This window comes from Arachis ipaensis, chromosome B04 (assembly GCF_000816755.2).
Source record: "Arachis ipaensis cultivar K30076 chromosome B04, Araip1.1, whole genome shotgun sequence".
Classification (NCBI taxonomy): Eukaryota; Viridiplantae; Streptophyta; class Magnoliopsida; order Fabales; family Fabaceae; genus Arachis; species Arachis ipaensis.
This window is the reverse complement of record NC_029788.2, coordinates 5,349,986-5,371,040: the sequence shown is the minus strand read 5'-3', so window position 1 is coordinate 5,371,040 and position 21,055 is coordinate 5,349,986. Positions and strand designations below refer to the sequence as shown.

The following is a 21,055-nucleotide window of genomic DNA, read 5'->3' as shown; positions in this document are numbered from 1 at the left end:
TTAAATATACTTTTATATTTTTTATTCATTTTCTTTCTTGATCTAAACAATAAAAAACTAATTTTTTTCATGTATTTTTTTTTACTTTCCAAATTCTTCTAAACCAAACAAAGTGTAAGAGAATTCAATGAATGCTCCACAAGCAATAACCACTAGGGGTGAGCACGGGTCGGTTTGGTTCAGGTTCAAGATAAAATTAGAACCGAACCGATCAAAAAATAATTGGTTCGGTTTGGTTCGGATTTATATTTTTTTGTACTTGTACCCGAACCAAACCAAACCAAACCGATTAAGAGCGGATTGATTCGGTTCGGGTAGCGGGTACCCGATAACTTTGAAATTCATAAAAAAACCAAATTGGCAAATTTTTATCTTAAAAATTCAACAAATACAATAAACATGTAACATCAATAGAAATAATACAAACATATTAAACACCAAATACATTAAAAACTAAACTCATCAAAATCCAAACGTATTAATAGTGAATAATCTTTGTCTAATGAAAATATAAAAGTGCAATAGAAATATTAGAAGTTAAATACAAAAATCTAGTGAATAATCTTTGAAAGAAGCTAAAACCAAAACACATTAAAATCTAAACATTAGAAGCTAAATACAAAAGTGCAATAGAAATATTTGTCTAATTTTCAAAGTCTTCACTCCATAATCCTTCGCTCCATCAACCAAGCATATTCAAGAGAGGAGTTGTGACCTTCAAAAAATCAGCATATAATTAGCTAATGTCAATATATAAAATTGATTAATTAAAAGTAATTCAACAAATAAATAATTAATGAAAAAATGTTAACCTCAAATTGTTGTAAACAACATCAACTCCAATGGCTTGATTAGATATTGTTAAAGGTGAAAGCTCTACATTAACAGTAATTAAATTATTATTAGAGACTCAACAATAACAACAATTACATAATAATTTAAAGAAATATAATTTAAAAATAGTTACCTAATTCAAGTTTTTCTTGGTCCTCAAGTTCTTGCTTTAAGTCATACATCTTCTCTTGAGTCTTCAACCAATTTTGTGAGCAAATTAGAGACTCAATAGTAGAAGGACTTAATGAGCTTCTAAATTAGTCAAGCACACGACCACTAGTACTAAATGCCGACTCAGAAGACACGGTAGAGACGGAAATAGCCAACAAATCCCTAGCCATGTGAGCAAGAGCATAATACTTCATTGATTTCAATTTCCACCAACGCAAAATGTAAAAACCGGGAATGTTATCCTCCACATCATCTTCCATGTATCTTTCCAATTCATTTCTTTTGACCTCACCTTGATTTTTTTTAACCCTCAATCTAAACTCATCTTCGAAGCCATCTTCCTCCTCATTTGCATTTTCACCACCAACCCCATGATCATGAGAGGCAATGCTAGAATTAAAACTACTAGAAGAACTACCATCCGGAAGCGGATATATCATGGAGTAATACTCAAACAACTTATGAATGATATCCTTCAATTTTTCAACATATCTTTGGCTTGATTCAACCCATACACTCGATTAAGACAAAATTCAACATACTCATACTTGTAACGAGGATCAAGAAAAACAGCCACAAAGAGAAAGTAATTTATGCCATCACGCTCCCAATATTTGTCTAGTTTTACTTTCATTTGTGTCGCCATCTTTTGCAAACCAACATCATTATTCTTTCTTCACTTATTCAAAGTTCTTTGAATGTCACACAATTTATTGAAAAAATTATTACATGTAGCATTCAAAGAACTAGAAAAAGTAAGAGTTGCATCATAAAATATTTTCAAGAACTTCACAAACACACGTGCCCTTTTCCAACCATTAGCATCAGGAGGTCCTCCTTCAGACTCAAGCGCCAACAAATAAAATGAGTCTTGATAACTAAGCCGACTAAAAGCCGATTCAAACTTCTCAGCAGCCTCTAGCATCAAATAGGTAGAGTTCCACCTAGTAGGCACATCTAACACTACACTAGCTTTACAAGTTATATTAGCCTCTTGAACACACCTCTTAAAAGCTTGCATCCTAACAGGAGATGACCTAACAAACTTGCATGCAATTCTGATTTTAGTTATTGAGCTATCAATCTCTTTCATACCATCACCGACAATTAGATTTAATATGTGAGCACAACATCTCATATGCATGAAGTCATGAACTCCCCATTTAACAATGTTGACCCATTCCAATCACCCATGCCTCTAAGTAAATACGAAATTGCAACACCATTAGCACTAGCATTGTCAACAGTTACACAACATATCCTTCTAATACCCCACTCTTGCAAGCATTGTTCTAAAGCTCTCCCTATAGTTTCACCCTTATGATCAGTAATCAAACCAAAATTCAATATTTTTTATGCAATTTCCAAGACTCATCAATATAATGCGCAATCACACACATATAATTCAAATTCTGAATTGAGGTCCAAGTATCGGTAGTAAGGGAAACCATTTGGCGATTTTCAGATAACAAATTTCTCAACTTCTCTTTCTCATATCTAAACAAAGCCATACAATCTCTAGCAATTGTCCAACGGGAGGGAACCTTAAACCTAGGTTGTGCTTTACTCATAAATTGTCTAAAGCCTTGAGCCTCAACAAATTTAAAAGGAAGTTCATCAACAATTATCATAGTTGCAAGAGCAAGACGAGTTTCCTCTTGATTAAAATCAACAAGCTTCATAGTGACTGCATTAGGGTCATCCTCAAATTGGCTCCCAAGTGCAATAGTTTTCTGCCCTTTTCAGCTTGCTTATGAGGGTTTTTAGTGCAAATTCTTAAATGTTTATGAAAGTTTGTTGTACCATGACTAGAACTATTGCATGCATATATATTTTTTTTACAATAGTTGCAGCAGGCTTCATTAGGAGAACTTTTAGAAAAATGCACCCAAACACTACTAGGTGCTCTACTGGGTTTACGTTTTACCTCTTTGGGAGGCTCGCCAGTAGTTCCAGCAGCTTCGATTTGTGTTTCTGATGAAGGATTTGAGGCAGGCAACGGTGGGGGAGCTGGACTTTGCGATGTTCAACCAGAAAGACCATGGTTCTCAGCAGCGGGAGTGGCTGCACTTGGAGAAGAAGTACTTCCAACAACCGTATCACTTTTAGGGTTAGCTTTCCCCATTTTTTTTGAATATGCAAAATACATAAAATAAGAGAAGTCATGTATTTGTTACTAACAAATTTAGGGGTGAGCACGGGTAGCCAGTACCCGATTACCCGTCTGAATCCGAACCGAACCAATTAAATTAGTTCTGAAACCGACAGGTAATCGGGTCCAACCCAAATTAAACCGATGACATTTGCTGATGATTGGTTTGGGTATCGGTTTTGGAGGCGCGGAATCCAAACCAACCCGTGAACCCGATCATAATTAATTAAATATATAAACTCAAAATTCACCAATCAAATTTAGAAGCAAGGAACTTAGGGAGAAGAATAAATGACAGAGTTCAGATCTGAACACTTACGAATCCGTGAAGTAGCTGATAGACTGGTGTAGATTCACTATATTTGCCTCCAACCAACCCAATCTCGTTTCTCTGAACAAATGACAGAGTTCAAAAAATTACCAACCACTCAAATTCAGAAGCACTTTTAACAGTGACAATCACAAACTAAAACCAAAGCAAATGAATTACCAAAAGCAAAGTACGAAACCCTAACATTGCTTGAAAATGCACGCACACAAAGAACTAAGAATGTATAAATTCAAAAATTGAACACTCAATAAAACAATTAACACTAACATATAACATTCCCCAAAAATTAGACTAACCTGACTGACTAACCCGAGAAGACGACGCTGGAGCCTGGAGGAAGTTGGCTGCTAGAGAGGGAACGGCTAACCGAAGAAGTAGTTGGCTGCTAGAGAGGGAACCGCAGACGAAGTTGGTTGGTGGTTGCTGCGTCCTGCTACCAGGAAGACGATGCGCCTGCCTCTGCAGCTTGTGGGATTTTTGGGTTTGTTTGAGGTGAGAGACTGAGTCATTGAGAGTGTAAGAGGGAGGGCGCCGCTGATGACATAGTGTTAGGGTTACAGGTTTCAAAACTCACTAAAAGTCTAAAAGCTATATATATATTTTTATTTTTTTTATTTAATTAATATATGTTCGGGTTCGCGGGTTGGTTCGGGTTCCGCACCACCAAAACCGATACCCGAACCAATCACTTACAAATACAATCGGTTTGGATCGGGTTGGACCCGATTACCCGTTGGTTCCAGAACCAATTTAATTAGTTCGGTTCGGGTTCAGACGGGTAATCGGATACCCGCTACCCGTGCTCACCCCTTCTGTCTGGGTTTACTCCATGGTTGCGCCGTTAGTGAGATAGTATTAGGGTTATGAGTTGGAAAACACATAAAAAGTCATATATATATATATATATATATATGACTTTTTATGTGTTTTCCAACTCATAACCCTAATACTATCTCACTAACGGCGCAACCATGGAGTAAACCCAGACAGAAGGGGTGAGCACGGGTAGCGGGTATCCGATTACCCGTCTGAACCCGAACCGAACTAATTAAATTGGTTCTGGAACCAACGGGTAATCGGGTCCAACCCGAACCAAACCGATGACATTTGCTGATGATTGGTTTGGGTATCAGTTTTGGGGGCGCGAAACCCAAACCAACCCATAAACTCGATCATAATTAATTAAATAATATATATATATGACTTTTTATATGTTTTTCAACCCATAACCCTAATACTATCTCACTAACGGCGCAACCATGGAGTAAACCCAGAAAGTAGAAACCCTAGCAGAGGCAGCGCTTCCTCCTACCATGCAACCAGCTTCTCCAATCTTCATCGTCCTTCTCCATTAGGTGTCAGGCGCATCGTCTTCTCCACCTCGTCCGTGGGACCATCTGGTGCATCGTCTTCCTGGTAGCAGCAGCGACGCAGCAACCAACTTTCTCTTCATTATTGGCATCTCAGTCGGTATCTCTGTCAGCATCGTTGTTCGCGGTTCCCTCTTCAGCAGCCAGCTTCGTCTTCAGTCAGCCGTTCCTTCTTCAGCAGCCAGCTTACTTCAGGCTCCAGCGTCGTCTTCTCCAGTCACTCAGTCAGGTTAGTTTATAATTTTTGGGGAATGTTATATGTTAAAGTGTTAATTGTTTTATTTTTTGTTTAATTTTTGAAATTATACATTCTTAGTTGTTGTTGAATAAAGCAATATTGATCACTCTGAAGCAATCGTGCTGTTCATTTTTTTAAATATTAATAGAATCTTGCTCTTATGTAAAAGCTAGATTTGATTTTGAACAAAAGATTTTCTATAAGCTAATTTTGATATTTAACTTTAAAAATATTATGCTATTCATTTACTATTATAATTCATGGTAGCAGATAAACGAAGAAAAAATTGAAAGAAAGCTAGAACTGAATTTTACTAATGGTGAGATTTAGATTTGTATTAGCGGTACACACTATATATAAGATAGTAACTATGAAGAAATTATATGTAAACTATACTCTGATTAGTTAAGTAATTAAATGAATACTCTGCAGTGTTACATTGTTTATATTGTTTTATTTTTTTATTGTAAACTTCCATTTTGGGGACATATTGCTTGCAATGTTAATAAATACTCTGCAGTAAGGTCTTTCAATTTTACTAATTGGTAATAGCCACATTGATCTTTACGTCTAAATACTCTTTTAAAAATTCGGGTGAATGGACTGGCGAAGAATCAAGTGTCACAACAAAAGGTGACATTGACTGACAAAGAGGAAGGAAGTTGTTTTCACGAGTCACGACTGGCAGTGGCGACGCCGATCAGAACGTGGGCAGATTTGACGATGAGAAATTGAGAATTTAGAGCTCCTTCCACTTCGATTCAGTTACCTAATTTAACTAATTTCTCCGTACACAACTCCGTTTCCATTTTACGGCGTTTACCGCCATGGAAGCCACCGACGACGCAGAATCCCCCGCACCGATTGTACGAAACTCCTCACATCTTTCTTTATTCCTCAATTTTATATCATTATTATTCTTAAATTGATCTAGCTGCAATATTTGATATAGTAGCATTAGGCAAAGAATTTGAGTAGGGTTCACTAGAATTTCCTTGTTTATATGAAGGTATTGGTAAGTGAACTGGTTTCCTTGCCACTGCACAAAGATATTAATATAGTGAATATGTATTTGATCAACCCTAAGTCAATCTGTATTGGTATACTGGAAATAATTTAGTAAATTGGGAAAAGCATTGATTTGGGCCCATTTCCTTTTCTTCTAGGTTCCTGAAGATAACTAAGAAATGTGTTTGCCTTCACCATCCTGAGTTCATTCAATTATTAGTTTCATTTATATTATCTAATTTCCTTTACTAGGCCTCCCCAAAGTTAGCGGGAAATGTTAACTGGGGTACAACAACTGTTATTGGAATATTTGCTGGCATGTTATACGGCGGTAGCAAGGAGGCAGCTGCTTCTGTTGTAAGTTCTGATTACAAGAGGCCTCGATTCCTTTTTCTTCATTTTTCCCCCATATGGCTACGAGAGTGTTTTATGCTGAATACAGAACGGGTGTTACTGCTAACATCCAGACTACAATCATGGATTTCATTCTTTACATTATAGAATTCAATGTTGCGTGTAACTCCGTGTATGAAAGTGATCTTCTTTTGCATACTATTAGATGTGTCATGAATAACACTTTGGTGTTGATGTCGAAAGAAATTTTTTTTTCTTTTTGTGTGGATGCAGAGGATTTATTTTCCTTAAAAAACTACTTGTATATAACGCTAAGCTACCTTCCATAACATGGTAAGAAACTATTTAGAGTTAAATTTACTTCAACTTTATCTTTGATATTGTTTATTCATAATCCAAAAATGTTAGAATTTTTGCTCAATCCTTCTTGCTTGATGAGATTTATTTTCTTGGGGAACTAGTAACCTCAGAAGGAAGGAGTAAACCAATCCATTAGGTAGCGTTTGTTTACAGAGACTGGAACTGAAACTGAAAGACAGAAATTCAGTATTATGTTTGTTGAGGTAGAGACTGGAACTAAAATTTCTGTCTCTGTCTTTCAAATTTCAGTATTTCAGTACCTTCAAAAAGTAGGGACACTGGAGACAGAAAATTTTAAAGACGGGGACAGTAATTTCAATTATAATTTGTACCTAAATTATCCCTATTCTAATTCAATAATTCCAAAATTATCCTTTGTAAATCAGGGCTTCTTCAAAATTACTCCATCTTCTTATTCTTCTTCAAAACAGCCACGCAGCCTTTGAAGCACCATCTGAAGAACAGCCGCTGCCTCACCGCGCCGCTGGCCTCGCCACCGCTAGGTAAGTGGTTTGCCACTTGCAAGTTCATGTTCTTGGTCCCCATCTTCTCATCTCCCCTCTCTCACCTTCACAGGAAAGTCGAAGAACGAAGCTGCCGCCTCTCCTCAGTTGCTGTCGACGTCAACCATCAACTCCTCGTCCTAACTGCTCTGACCCAGGTTAGTTATATACAAAAGTTGTTTAATTTACTGATTTCTTTCATCTTTTCCATCATGCCCTAATCCGTGGATTTGTTCCTTTCATCTTTTCCCAAATTGCCCTAATTTGTGAAAGTTTCTTTGATGAGAACGAAAGCCAAGCTAATTAACCCATTTATTTCAGCTTTATAATAACATGAGTTTATGATGTTTACCTTCTATTTTTGTCTCCTAAGAACTAATTACTGAACAATCTGGGATCAATTGTGAAGTTTGGTCAGTTTGATAAAAGAGTCAGTGATTAAGTTTGGCCATTGTAATAAGTTTCGATGTTTTTGTTTGTTTTGTAATACTTAGATTAGTGCAGCTTCAAACCACAATAGATGCAACTTTATAACAGCATGCTGGTTTATAAGTTAAAACTATTGTTAGGTAGGCTACAATTATTAACATATATATTTGAGCGGATGAATGTTTGTTCTCTAAACTTAATTAAAACAAGGGTGAAGCTTAACAGGAGTATCACAATCTGCATAGAGATGGTTGCAATTTATTTGTTTATAGGTAACTATAATTACTGTTATGCTTTTTTGCACAATGTATTGAATCATTTTCCCCCCTCTATCGCTATTGCATATAAAGCTTATGCACGGGTGATTTATTGAAAAAATTTTCATGGTATGAGGTAACAGAACATCCCATTTAGATGTATGCTCTTTGCAAAATCCTCAAGTTTACTAAAATTTGAGTTTAATACTCCTTACATGTTGAACACAACAATATTGGAGTTTATGCTAAAATTTGGTTTGATGATTACTTGAACAGATCCAGAAAAAAAAATAGCACACACTCACTTGGTCTATATATTAGTTTAAGCCGATACATGTTGATGGGGGGAGTTTAAATCAGTTTTTTACTTTTTTTAATGTTGTTTGGGGTTTCCTTATTGCTTAATTTGTGTTTTCCAATCTGAATAAAGTTTTTTCTTTACTCTCTTCTTTCTTTACTGCAATGTGTAATAACTAAATTATCTCTATCTAATGTAATGAATAGTGCTGAGTACTACCCAAAATAAGTAAATAAAAATTGAATAGTGCAGAATAATAATGATTTACTTGCTTTGGAAACATCTAAAAACTTCTCATCTCATACTTGCTAAACACAATCCTAGTAACTAAAAAGGACACAGTAGCAACTTGAAAGTATAAACGTAAAGGAAATTTAGTTCATACTTTTGTTAACTACAAGCTCTAGTTTCTAGATTTTAGACAACAAGCAGTACACTTCATCCATCCAACTCTGCCTGCACTAACACCAATGCATGGGAGGAATTCTTGTTTTGTGATTTTGACTCAAGACACCCTCTTCAAGTACTTTCATATAAATTTTTTATTATGTTTATATTGTATTTCCTGTTTTGATTTTCAGTTGAAACTTAATTAAAGTTGAGAAGTAAATAGAGTTAGATATCTTTTTATTGCAGTTTTTTTATTCTTGTTTCTGGGTCTAAGATAATAAAGTAGATTTTGCATGAAGAAGTGTTAGATTAACTTGAATGTTTATGCGTTTTTTAATGTAATGACTTTGCTAGGAAGAAATGGAGCGGTCGGAAATTATTAAGCGATGCGTGTATTTTTATGAAGATATGAGATCCAAGAATGAAGATTTGATGTTGTTCTTTGTGCTTACGCTATTTGTTTACTTTAGGGATAGAACTAGTGGCCAACTGTCGTTAGGTGGAAGAATGAATAGTAGAATTAGACGTGAGGCTTTAGAGCATATTGTTGGTGAGGGTGATAGGAATTGTATTTGGGAGTTGAGAATGAACACAAATGCCTTTGCTAATTTGTGTGAGTTGCTCGAAGTTTAAGGAGGACTTAATGAAGATGGTCATGTAAGCCTGCCGGAGCAGGTTGCGACTTTCTTAATTATCTTAGCGCATCACAAAAAAAATCGTAGTCTGCAAGTTAGATTTTGTAGGTCCGGCGAGACAGTTAGTAAGTATTTTAATAAAGTTTTGAAGTCTGTAATACGTATTCAAAGCATTTTGTTTGCCAAGGCTACACCAGTTGAAGAGGATTGTCTTGACCCCACATGGAGAAGGTTTAAGGTAGAGCTTATTCAATGTTGTGTTTGATTCATACTTGCCTGAAGGATTCTATATCTGAGTATGATAACTTTCTATGGATGATAGGGTTGCTTGGGAGCATTAGATGTCACTTATATAGAGGTGACAGTTCCCGAGTATGAGAAGGCAAAATACCGAACAAGAAAGGGTAAAATCTGCACCAATGTCTTAGGAGTGTGTAACCGGGAGATGAGTTTTGTTTATGTACTCAGTGGATGGGAGGGATCGGCATCTGATTCGCGGGTACTTCGGGATGCAATAACTCGTCGTAATAGTCTTAAGATACCCCACGGTAATTATGCCATCCTTAGATATAAGCCTGTACATATAGCTTGAGTTCACAATAGTTAAGCTTATGTTGGTTGCATTACTTGTCTGTAGGTAATTACTATTTAGTTGATGCTGGTTACACAAATGGTCCGGGTTTTCTAGCACCATATAGAGGAACTCGATATCATGTTAGAGAGTGGGCCCAAGGAGCACGTGCACCGCGCAATTACCAAGAATATTTTAATAGGGTTCATTCTTCCGCCAGGAATATCATTGAGCGATGCTTTGGTTTGCTGAAGAAGAGGTGGTCCATCTTAAGAAGCCCTAGCTTTTACCCTATAAAGACACAATCTCAGATAATTATTGCTTGTTGTTTGCTTCAAAATTTCATTCGAAAGAGTATGGGTATGGATCCGGAGGAGGAAGGTAGCATATTGGATGAATTTATGCTTGATGGAGATGAAGCACAAGATGGAATGATTGATGTGGTTGAAAACACGAACGAGTGGTCTCACTGGCGTGACAACATAGCAATTGAGATGTATGAAGAGTGGCGTACACGTCATATGGAGTAGTGTTGTATTTGCAGCGTAATGAACATTGTTATCAATTGAGTATTGTTGTAATGGAACAATTTTAATTTGTATCACTTGTTGAGACGAGAAATATTGTAATGGCACCTCTTTGTTTGTAATGCAAACTAAATATTCCTAGTTCAGTTTTACATATTTGTACTTGCTTATGGCATGAATTGTAGGCTGTGGATAAATTGTAGTCATTTGTGTTATTGTTTGCTATTTTATTATTTTTAGTTACATTATGTTAATTGATTTTAAGATTCTTAATTCATATACACAGAAATGATTGTTGCACAAGGTTGATTATCTTAATTTGTGTAGGTAAAAATGGAGAACAAACGCATGTGGAGTGATGAAGAGACTAATGCTTTTGTTGGCTTCATGGAGGAGTTTGTGGTGGATGGTCAGAGGGCCGACTGTGGGCAGTTCAAACCAGAAACATTCGAGAAACTGGCTCTGAAGATGCTGGAGGCCTTCCCCGGTTGTACCTTGACTGCGAAGCACTGCAAGAATAAGCACAAGCGGTTGAAGGAGAAGTATCAGTACGCCGCTGATATGCTTGGATGCAGTGGGTTCGGGTGGAATAATGAGAAACAATGTGTCGAGGTTGATTCGAAAGACGTCCTTGATGCATGGTTGAAGGTGAGTGTGATTCATGCTTGGTAAAATAAAATGGTGGATTTGTGCTTGCTTCTTTTCTAAATTAGTTTTGGTTTCTAATTTTTTTTGTGTTGTTCTAATAATTTTGTTCTTCGTTGTTTTGATGGTTGAAGATTTAAATTAACTTTACTGCAAGATTTAAATTTTGTTCTTGATGCATGTTTGTTTGGCCTGTAACAATAGTATTAACATGGCAGCTCAGTTTGAGTTAATTATATTTTTTTTTCTGCTGCGTTTGGAATTTTGGATCATAAGATCATCTCTCTATTGCCACCATAGTTGAGTTAATCATATTTTTTTCTGATGCTGTTATCATCTCCACATGGACTCCCTAAAATGCTCTCTTGGATCATAATGGCATTTCTAAACTTGGTAAATCTCTCTGGAATTGCATGCCTTAAGCATTTTTTCTCAGCCGGGGCAATGAGAAAATTGTTTAGTTTTATTTCTTTAGGATCACAAGACTTTTCTGAATCCCTGTAGTTTTTAGTTCACAGTGAATAGTTAGAACAATTAACATGTGGTTGAAAAATGAAATGAAAATTATCAATAGACCTTTGTGTTCGCTTTGTTGTTGCTGAATTTATTATATTTAAATAAAAGACATTTATATTTAAATGTAACTAGTTGTACAGCATGAACCTCATTAATGTTTGTTAAATCGGGTTTATATTTTCCCAGGCACATCCAACGAAATTCTACAGTCCTGGCAAGCCATTTCCTCTTTTCCACCGGCTAGAGGGTATATTTGGCAGGGATAGAGCGACAGGATCAGCAGCAGTTAGTGGCTTCGATGCGGAGGAACAGGTTAACGAAGAGACGGAAGACACTACAATTGGATTTGATGACTCCGAGATGTCTCCACAATCAGATTTTGACGGAGGCCCAGCAATGCAAGGACAAGCATCACATTCTGAAGCCGGTGCGAGTGCAGGAAGCACAAGGCGATATGGGAGGAAGAGAAAGCAAGCTGACGTTTTGGAGAGGATGGCTGACCATATCCAGCAATCTTCGGCTGACCAAAGGAAGAATGCCCAACTAATTGCTAATGCCATTGTTGGTGTGAATGAGAAGTTTAAGGTTGGGGAGAAGCTCGCACAGCTTGGGTTCGGTGATGACGAGGTGGTGAGAGCAATTTTGAAGTTTGCTGAGAGTCCTAATGTGTATGCACACTTCTGGGGTTTGACAGATTCACAGATGATTGGCCTTGTGCGTTCCATTATATGAAGTTGAGTGTTGGTTAAGGGTATTAAGTTTTTTACTATAGTGTTTTAGTATTTTGTGAGATGGTTATATTTTTAAGATGGTTTAAGTTACAAACTTATGCTTGGCATAAGTTTGGATAGATACTTTGGTAATGCCTTTATTTTGCTAATGCCTTTGGATAGATACTTTGGTAATGCCTTTATTTTGCTAATGCCTTTATTTTGGTATGTATTGAAAATTTTGATAATTTTTTGTTATCAACTGTCCCATTCTGATAAACTATCAATATGCTTTTGAAGTAGTAGATTTGTGTTTATGAGTCTTATAGAAATTTTGGTGAACCGATACTGTTTATATTGGTTTTATTGAAGTATGTACATGAAGAAGTGGGAAAAGATGCACATAGTTGCTAAATTCAGAACACAAATAACATATTCTATTAAACAGATCTTAGATTAAACAAGCATTCATAGCTGTCTTGATATTCCTTTTGAGCAATAGTGACAGTACATTGTTGTGCATCAAACACTTTTGTTACAATCCTCACTACAACATAAGACATCATATATATATATATATGCTTGCACACATGAAGGGAAACAACAATAAACAAGTACTTTTTACACAACAATCTCTCCTAGCTACAAATACAAACCAATTGTGGAAGTAAGAAATTCTGAAATAAAATATAGCTATGCTAGAGGACCATAGTAGGTGAGTCTTCAAATTAATTTTTCTAATTCTTGCATGGCACACAACTAAAATGGAATATGCCTATGATCAAAATATGATAGAACACATTTTGCCATTTGTCACATCTCCACTGCACCAACTACCAACTATGCACTACCCTTTGTGTCCAAGAGACGCTTTAGCCGGAGCTAGTACCAGAAGCAGCACCTTGGTTCGTCAAGAAACGAACCACAACACAAGTAGTGTTGTCGGAACTACCTCTCTGATATGCTTCTTGCATCAACTTCTTTGCCGCCTTCTCTGCATCATCTATTTTCTTTATTATTGCAACAGCTTCCTGGATCATGGGTTTGAATTCTTGGTGTTATATCAAAGTCTTTATCAGATACAATTGTGTTAATTGAACATGGTGGTTTAAACACCCATTGGAGACAAATTGAAAAAAATAAAAAACTGGTAGAGAGAGCTATCAACTTTTTCTTCCTGCAATATCACAAATAAATCAGTAACCAGAATATAGAGAGGCAAACAGGGGTTAAGGTTTAAAAGCCAGGTAGCGATGATAAAGACCAGTCGAGAGACAAATTTTTTATGCAGAGATCTGTATTACACGATTCTTATTGTTACTAGCACTTTTCCTTAAAGAACTATAAAAATGTTTGCATATTTACATTGATTGAAAGATTCACAACACTCTTTTCAGAAACATCAAATCTTGTTCGAATCAGAATTTTCTTTATTCAATTAACTGGCAGGATGCTTTTCGATGTGAACCGTGTATATATATATATATATATATAAGTTATGGAATGTATATGGATACGAACAGAGATAAAACTACGAATATAAGAAATACTGGAATTCGAAGCACACCTAGATTTCTGGATCAGCAACAACATACTGTTTCAGAAGTCTATCACCGAAAGCACGAGAAACGGCAAGAACGCCACCAACTCTCCAGGTTCCTGTAAGTGAAGTTTTCAAAGATATAAACAATATGAATCTATAATTCAATTCATGAATGCTAACTATAATAAGACCTTACCAGCCCACATAACAAGCCACCAGCATTTTCAATCCTTTGCCTCTCGTCCGTTTGCTCCGGCTTGTGATCTCGAGAAATAGCAATGGCTAAAGGGGGAAAATGAGAGAAATAAAATAAGTAAAATATTTTAATTAATCATTTAATATAGCAACGTTGGAGTGATTCTCTCTTGCACAAAAAATTACGACGAGCAAATGAAGAGCATACAGGGGTCGCAGACTGCAGCAACGTTACAAACCATGGAGAGAAACTGGCGCCACGAAGATGAACTGGTGGAGAATTGGAGAGGGGTCATCGTCGTTCGGACCCGTGGAGGTGCTACCGGCGGTGGCTCAGAATCCGGGATTCTTTCACGGGAGAGGAAAGGAGAGAGGGTAGAGGAGAGGAGAAAGGGGGTTAGGGTTACATGCTGAGTAAAATGAAATTTGATTTGGGGGTAGGGTTGTTAGTTAAATTTAAGGGTATTTTCGTCATTTTCAATATTTAGTCTCTAGTTTTATTTTAAACCAAACAGGATACTGAGACATAACTCAGTCCTGTATATTTTCACACCAAACACAATACTAGTACTTATTTTTATTTCTGTCTCTTGGTCTCTGTCTCTCTGTCTCTTGGTCTCTGTCTCGCAAACAAACGCTACCTTAGTGTACCATAAAGATGTCAAAAGATTGTCTATTCCCATCAACAGGCTGGCATAAAGGTATACTTTATCCATTTGTAGGTTTTCAAGAGCTTAAGCTAAAAAGGCTGGAGTTGTTTTAATTTGTTGAATTGCAATTGCAGTACAAAGAATAACTGAGTACTTACTTTCTTAAATGAATGCAAAGATGTTTCTGTTTTGTCACAATAGATAGTATATATCCTTTTTATTCATGTCATCTAATGTGAAGTTTCACTCTTTTCTACTATTTGTATAAGCTTGTTTTCCTTTTAATGTATTGCTATGAAGTTGAGGAGAAAAATACATGACCCACTTCAATAATTAATAGATGGAATGAATGCTAATATCTGAATGCAAAAATAAACCTTGCTAGCATTTTCTTTAGACAGAGAAACAAAACCCATGAACATAGTGCTATGGTTTATCTTTTCTTTGTTGATTAAACATTCTGTTGTCAAGTATGTGAAGGTGGAGGTTTTATTCTTTATTATCCAATTTTAGTCATGGTATTTATAAGTTCCTAATGTTTTGCTAGAGCAAGGACGCAGAAGTGACATTGATGCTTGGAAATACAGAAGACAAACGTGAGCAATATCGTTTGATGAGAGATGCTATGAAGAAACGGTTCATTAGGGTTACACTAGGCTCAATAGTTGGAGGAGTACGCCTTGGAATGTTTACTGCTGCATTTTATGGCTTTCAAAATATACTTGCAGAGCAGCGAGGTGTGCATGATGTTTTTAATGTTGTTGGTGCTGGTTCAGCTACTACTTCAGCTTTTGGTTTAATATGTAAGAAATGATACTCTGCCACTAGACTCTTTATAACATGGACTGAATCACAAAAAAAATTCATTTTTCATTTATTTCATTGTATTAATAGATTGTTTCCCTTTTTAGTGCCAGGATCACGACGTTGGCGAGGAACATGATGCTAGGATCAGTTTTGGGAGCAACATTTTGCTTTCCTCTTGGTAACATAGCTATATTTCTTGATACTTTGTCAGCTCAGATTGTCGATGTGACTTTTGCGGATGCATAAGTTTCATATATAATATGTTGTGGAATATAATGCTATTAGAAGCATCACTTGATGCTCAATCTGGTAGCAATTTCTCATATTCAACCAAGTTTTCACTATATTTGTTGAAAGTCTTGTCTCATGATACATTGGCAGGTTGGCTCCATTTGAAGCTGATAGAAACGGCTAATGAAGGGAATCAAGCTGCAAATGAAAACTTAGATAAGAGAGACATAAAAAGTGGTGTTAGTGCTGCAATCGAAAGGCTTGAAAGCAATTTACACAAATGAAAGCTATTTGGCTGCACAGAGGCATGCCTTCTTGTTTCTATTTTTTAGGATGGTCAAGTAATCATGCAATGGAGGATGTGACACCACTGGGAATGGCATTGATATCCACTTAATAGGAGAAAAAGTTGTATTAATTAAATAATTTCGTTGACCAAGTTGAGTCACACAGTTCTTCCATATGAAATTATGATGCTATGATTAGTTTGTTATTATGTTTTTAGTGTTGTTATTATGACTTATGAGGCTATTGTGGTATGAATATTGTTTGTTGCAGTGCCAATAGTATATTGGGTCAGCCTCTAAGCTCCTAGTTTCTACCGTGTCTTGAGGCAAAATCATACGGGTGAAATCTGTGACATTGATGTGGCCATTGACTTGTAAAAAAGTTTAAAGTGTTGTGATAAAGATATAGATGATCACGTATATCTTGGGTGGCTATCATTCAGAATAACTCTCAGAAATGAAATTGGGGTCTTTTTCTCGGACATCTTTCTCCCTCAGTTGTTGAAGTCTCTGATCATCTCGCTTAAATACTGATCCCAAACCTCGATCTTTCTCTTTTTGTGTCATAAAACGTGGATCTTGTGGCATATCTAAACCCGCTTGAAAATCATAAGTCTGCATATCTTGCTGAAGGTATTGATCAGGGTAAGCCAGCTATTCAGCATACTGGTACTCCTGCCACTCTCCTTGGTAGCCACCAGCCAAGGCTTGTGTTTGTATAACATCATATTCATTCTGAGACAAGAGTCAGATCAATGAGGGTAGAAACTCAACTCAAAAGCCACACTCTAATGTTTCTCTAAAAATCAGGGTGAAGACAACGTACTAAACATGAAATTTCCAGTTATATTCACCAACTTACCGATTCTTGCCATGCTTGAGGGAGTGCAGCAGGTGGCACATGACCATAAAAGTCTATGATTTAATCTAAAAAAGAAAAAAATATATCTATGCAAAAAAAATTCATGCAAACCTAAAAAGATATTGTTGCGTAAGAGTGCGTATTAAAGTAGATATAATCATTTATATACCTCCTTCTATCCTCTTAAATTTTGAAAGAAGCGATTTCATGGCTCTAACCAATACCTATTGTTTTTAGGTAACTATTGAAATAATAATGAATATAAAAAGCAGTAAGTTTTATTCAACTATATACAAAACCTCCTTTCACCTAAATCATCAGTGTCATCCACGTATTCATCTATTGCTTTGGTCCTTTTGGTCCACCTTTTTAGGATCAACCGCTTTGGTATGGCCGTTATGTGGTCATACTTATCTTGAAGAAAATGTGCTTACACGGATAGTCTCTTCGTCCCCAAAAATCACAATGACATTCTAACTTTACTAGTATGTGATCGATCAGTGTAACAAAATACCTTCTGGGGTTACCATACTCCTCCATAGTATACACCATTGTCATCGATACCCGTTGTCTACCAACAAAGTTAACCACACCAATAGCATCAATATCCTTTTTAACTTCTATAAAAATAGCTCGTGTATACACATTGGCGACACATCTCTCAAGTGGATCTAAGCAAGTCATCATGACCGACATGCTATATATGAATTAAACTAGGCTAGAAGCTCGTTGTTGTTGTATTTCCGGATAAGCAACTCAAGGTTCTGACTTCTGAATAAGTTTAAGAATGCTATGTCTAGAACTTAGGAATTTTTTACATCGCATTGATACCTACACAACTCGAAATTTTCCTGAAACATGCACAAAACTTGTGTCACAAGTAGACATTGGCCAACATCTCCCTCTTCTTGTACCTATGTGTTGTCCATAGTTTTTCATGCAATCCGTACTTATCGGCCGCTTGTGTCCAATCCCTTTCAAAATTATCAATTCCCATATCAGCATATAGTTATTTAGAGAACACCTCCTAAAATATTTCATCATTTGAGTTTGATGTAACATTCTTTTGCAAGTGTCACACACACAATTGGTGCCTTGCCCTTGGAAATATTCCCTGAACAGCTGCAATCATAGCGTCATTCCTGTCCGTGAGAACAGCGGAAGGAATCTTGTTGCACATCACTTGTAACAAGTTTTGCAGCATCCACGTGTAAGAAGGAATACTCTCGTCCAAAACAAGCCCAAACCCAAAGATTATGGTCTGCTTGTGACTATTCGACCCGGAGAATAACACCAGTGGTCTTTTAGAATAGCCACGTAATATAGCTGTTGATTATCCGTCGTGACTTCCCTTGGTACACTTCTTCGTCAGAATATATCTCGTGAGTTACTATTATTAAGAAAAAACTTAGGGCAATTGCAAATTGAGAGATTGAGACTCGATGCAAGTTGGAATATCACTTTAAAATTTAACTAAAAAAGGAGATTAGAAATAAAAAAAATTAAAATTTGAGTATTTTTAAAATTATAAAATTTAAAAGTACGAGCATAGTTGTAAGAACTGGACCGGACCGACTGATTGGATTGAAAAACTGATGAACCGAACTATAGGTCGGTTCGGTTGAGTCACCTGATCAGACAAGATAAAGAGCCAGATTGAACTGGTTCAGACCGTCCAGTTATGGTAAAAACCGGCAAATCGGCATTTTGCAAAAACCCAGCCGGTTTGAAAATTTTATTTTTTCCTTCCTAACACGAAAACAACATCGTTTCATTAAGAGAGAGGGAGAGAATAGCCCTAACCTTAAACAACTGCTTGAAGGCTTCTCTTCCTCACCATTTCACCAGTTTCTAAGTCACTCTCAATCACACTCCAACTCCAGAACTCGTGATCGCCGACCGACTCCTCTGCTTCATCTCGTCAGCTCCGGTGCGTCTCTGACATTGCGCCGTCGCGTTTGTGGCTCCCCTGCACTGCACCGTAGCGTTTGTGGGTACCAAGCAACTTTGCTGTCGCGTCTCCGTGCTCCACGTCCTCGTCTTTCGCTGCTGCCTCCCCCTCCCTCGCTAGAGTCTGCCTCGTGCTTAGACATGTTGGTCTTCTCTCTTCTCTACCTTCGTGTCTTCGTGAAACTCACTCTCAGATATTTTTTTTATTTTTTGTTAGTTATTCAGTTGGGTTATACTCAGTGACGGATCCAGAAAATTTTATCAGTGGGGGCAAAATATATATAATATGATAATAATTTTATAATTATATTTTATTATTATAAAATATAATTAATCTTCTAGTTATTTAACTAATAAATTAAAATACTTGTATAGTAATTTAAATAATAACATATAACTTAGAATTTTATTCTTCTAAGTTTTATATTTTAAAAAAATTGAATAATTCTTTCATTATCAATACAATTAAATGTCTATTTTTTTATATATGTCACTAAATAATTATGAAGACAGAAATAGTTTTAAAAAAATTAAAATGGGTCAAATTTATTTATTAAATGGGGGCAAACAAATTTTTGTTTCATATAATACATAGAACTTCATAAAATTTTAATGGGGGCACTTGCCCCATATTCTTCCATGTGAAACCGTCCCTGTTTATATTTTGATGAGTGAGTAATTGATTAATTATGTTCAATGTTCTGAAAACCGGTTCGAACCGACCGGTCGAACCGTGAACCGCTGTTAAATACGGTTCGGACAGATAGTAAAACCGCCAGTTTTAAAAACCGGAGTTGAACCGCCAAATCGGCCGGGAATCGATCAGTCGAACCGAACCGTGATCCGGCCGGTTTTTTAAATTTGGGCAAAACGTTGCGTTTTGCATGCTGAAAGTGAAAGGGCCAAAAGAGAACCCTAGTCACCCAAAGGCACAGACCCACTCCTCTCCTCTCCTCTCGAGCCTCAGCCTCCACTCTCACCTCTCACGTCTCCAGTCTGACTCACCTCAAGCTTCCGACGCAACTTCCGTCGAGCCACCGCCGCCGTCACAACTTCCGTTGTGCTAACGTCAGCTAGCTCTATTCGCGCGCAGCCACGAACCGTCACGAAGTCAGCCTTCGAAAATCGCAGCCACCGCAGGGGAGGAGGGAGCCTCTGCTGCGTCGCCGTCGTGCCTCCATCGCTGCCAATCCATCATCGCCGCTGCTAGGGTTTGTTGGAGCTGCGCAAAGCCATCGTCGTCGCTGTCACGTGAGGAAGGAAGCATGAGAGACCAAAGCTGCGAGAGAGGAGAAGTCACCCCGCCGAAAGCCGCTGCTGAAGAGTCCATGATAAAAGCGTACTTGATTTTCTGGATTTAGAGTTATTTTTTATTGAATTTCTGGATTTGAATTTTGAATTCGTGCTTGATCTGCAATTTCTGTCTAATTCTTCATATTGTTGTTGTGGTTGAAATTCAAAATTGAAATATGATTCTTCTTCTTCGTCAATTTCATATTCTGGATTTGTTGATTTGTGAACTGATCTTGTGAAATTGAATTTGTGATCTGTTGTTGGATTTGTTGCTAAATTGCTTGTTGAATCTGAATTTACATTGATTTCGGCCTTTCTTTTTTCTTGAATTTCTGTTGATGCTGCTGCGAGTCTTGTTCTGTTGATAGCTGAGATTTGGTTGCCGTTGTTGCCTTAGTCTAGCTTTAATCTCTTTCCACTCAATTTTCCAGCAGCAATTTCGAATGTTTTCAAATTGGCAAATGGATTGAGCGCCTTCCATAACTGAAACCATCTTAGAGCTTTTCCTTTCAAACCTCTTTCCACCTCTATGAATCTCTGCTCCTCAGGTGTCCATCCATAACCATCTTTCTCATTGAATATTGGAAATGTATTTTCAGATTGTTGAGTTATTTGTTTTTCCATGAAAAATGGAAGAAACCTCTCAGCGGGAGCACCAATGTTAGAACTCCTTCCATGAATTAGGGAGAGAAACTCCAAATTGAACCAAGTTCAATATCAATTCATTAATTCCTTTAATACATTGATAAAAGTCTCTTATCTATATTCTTTAAAGACTAAGTAATTCTATTGGGCATAACTAGTACCCTTCCTAATATTATTAAATAGTAACATGTAGTGGCCACATGAATATCTGAAGTATGCAAAATCAGCAGAGGATGCTGTTGCTGATGTTCTAGAGCAGGTGTTTTATGAATAAGAGATTGATGGTTAACTGA

General features: G+C 36.9%; 2 long non-coding RNA genes and 2 pseudogenes across 3 annotated transcripts; 1 reads left to right on the top strand and 3 right to left on the bottom strand.

Annotated features, from left to right (window-relative positions):
* LOC110270509 lies at positions 439-1,609 on the bottom strand. Of its 2 annotated transcripts, XR_002360130.1 has the most exons (3): positions 968-1,609; positions 813-876; positions 519-715 (listed from the first exon to the last, which is right to left on the bottom strand). It is a non-coding gene; the product is annotated as an uncharacterized LOC110270509 (long non-coding RNA). The 2 variants fall into 2 exon arrangements; XR_002360129.1 differs by lacking the exon at positions 813-876 and having other exon boundaries at positions 439-715; positions 968-1,603.
* LOC107638588 lies at positions 5,696-16,205 on the top strand (annotated as a pseudogene).
* On the bottom strand, positions 13,432-14,197 carry LOC110270866. The gene is made up of 3 exons (XR_002360547.1): positions 14,039-14,197; positions 13,867-13,958; positions 13,432-13,476 (listed from the first exon to the last, which is right to left on the bottom strand). It is a non-coding gene; the product is annotated as an uncharacterized LOC110270866 (long non-coding RNA).
* On the bottom strand, positions 16,427-17,570 carry LOC107635891 (annotated as a pseudogene).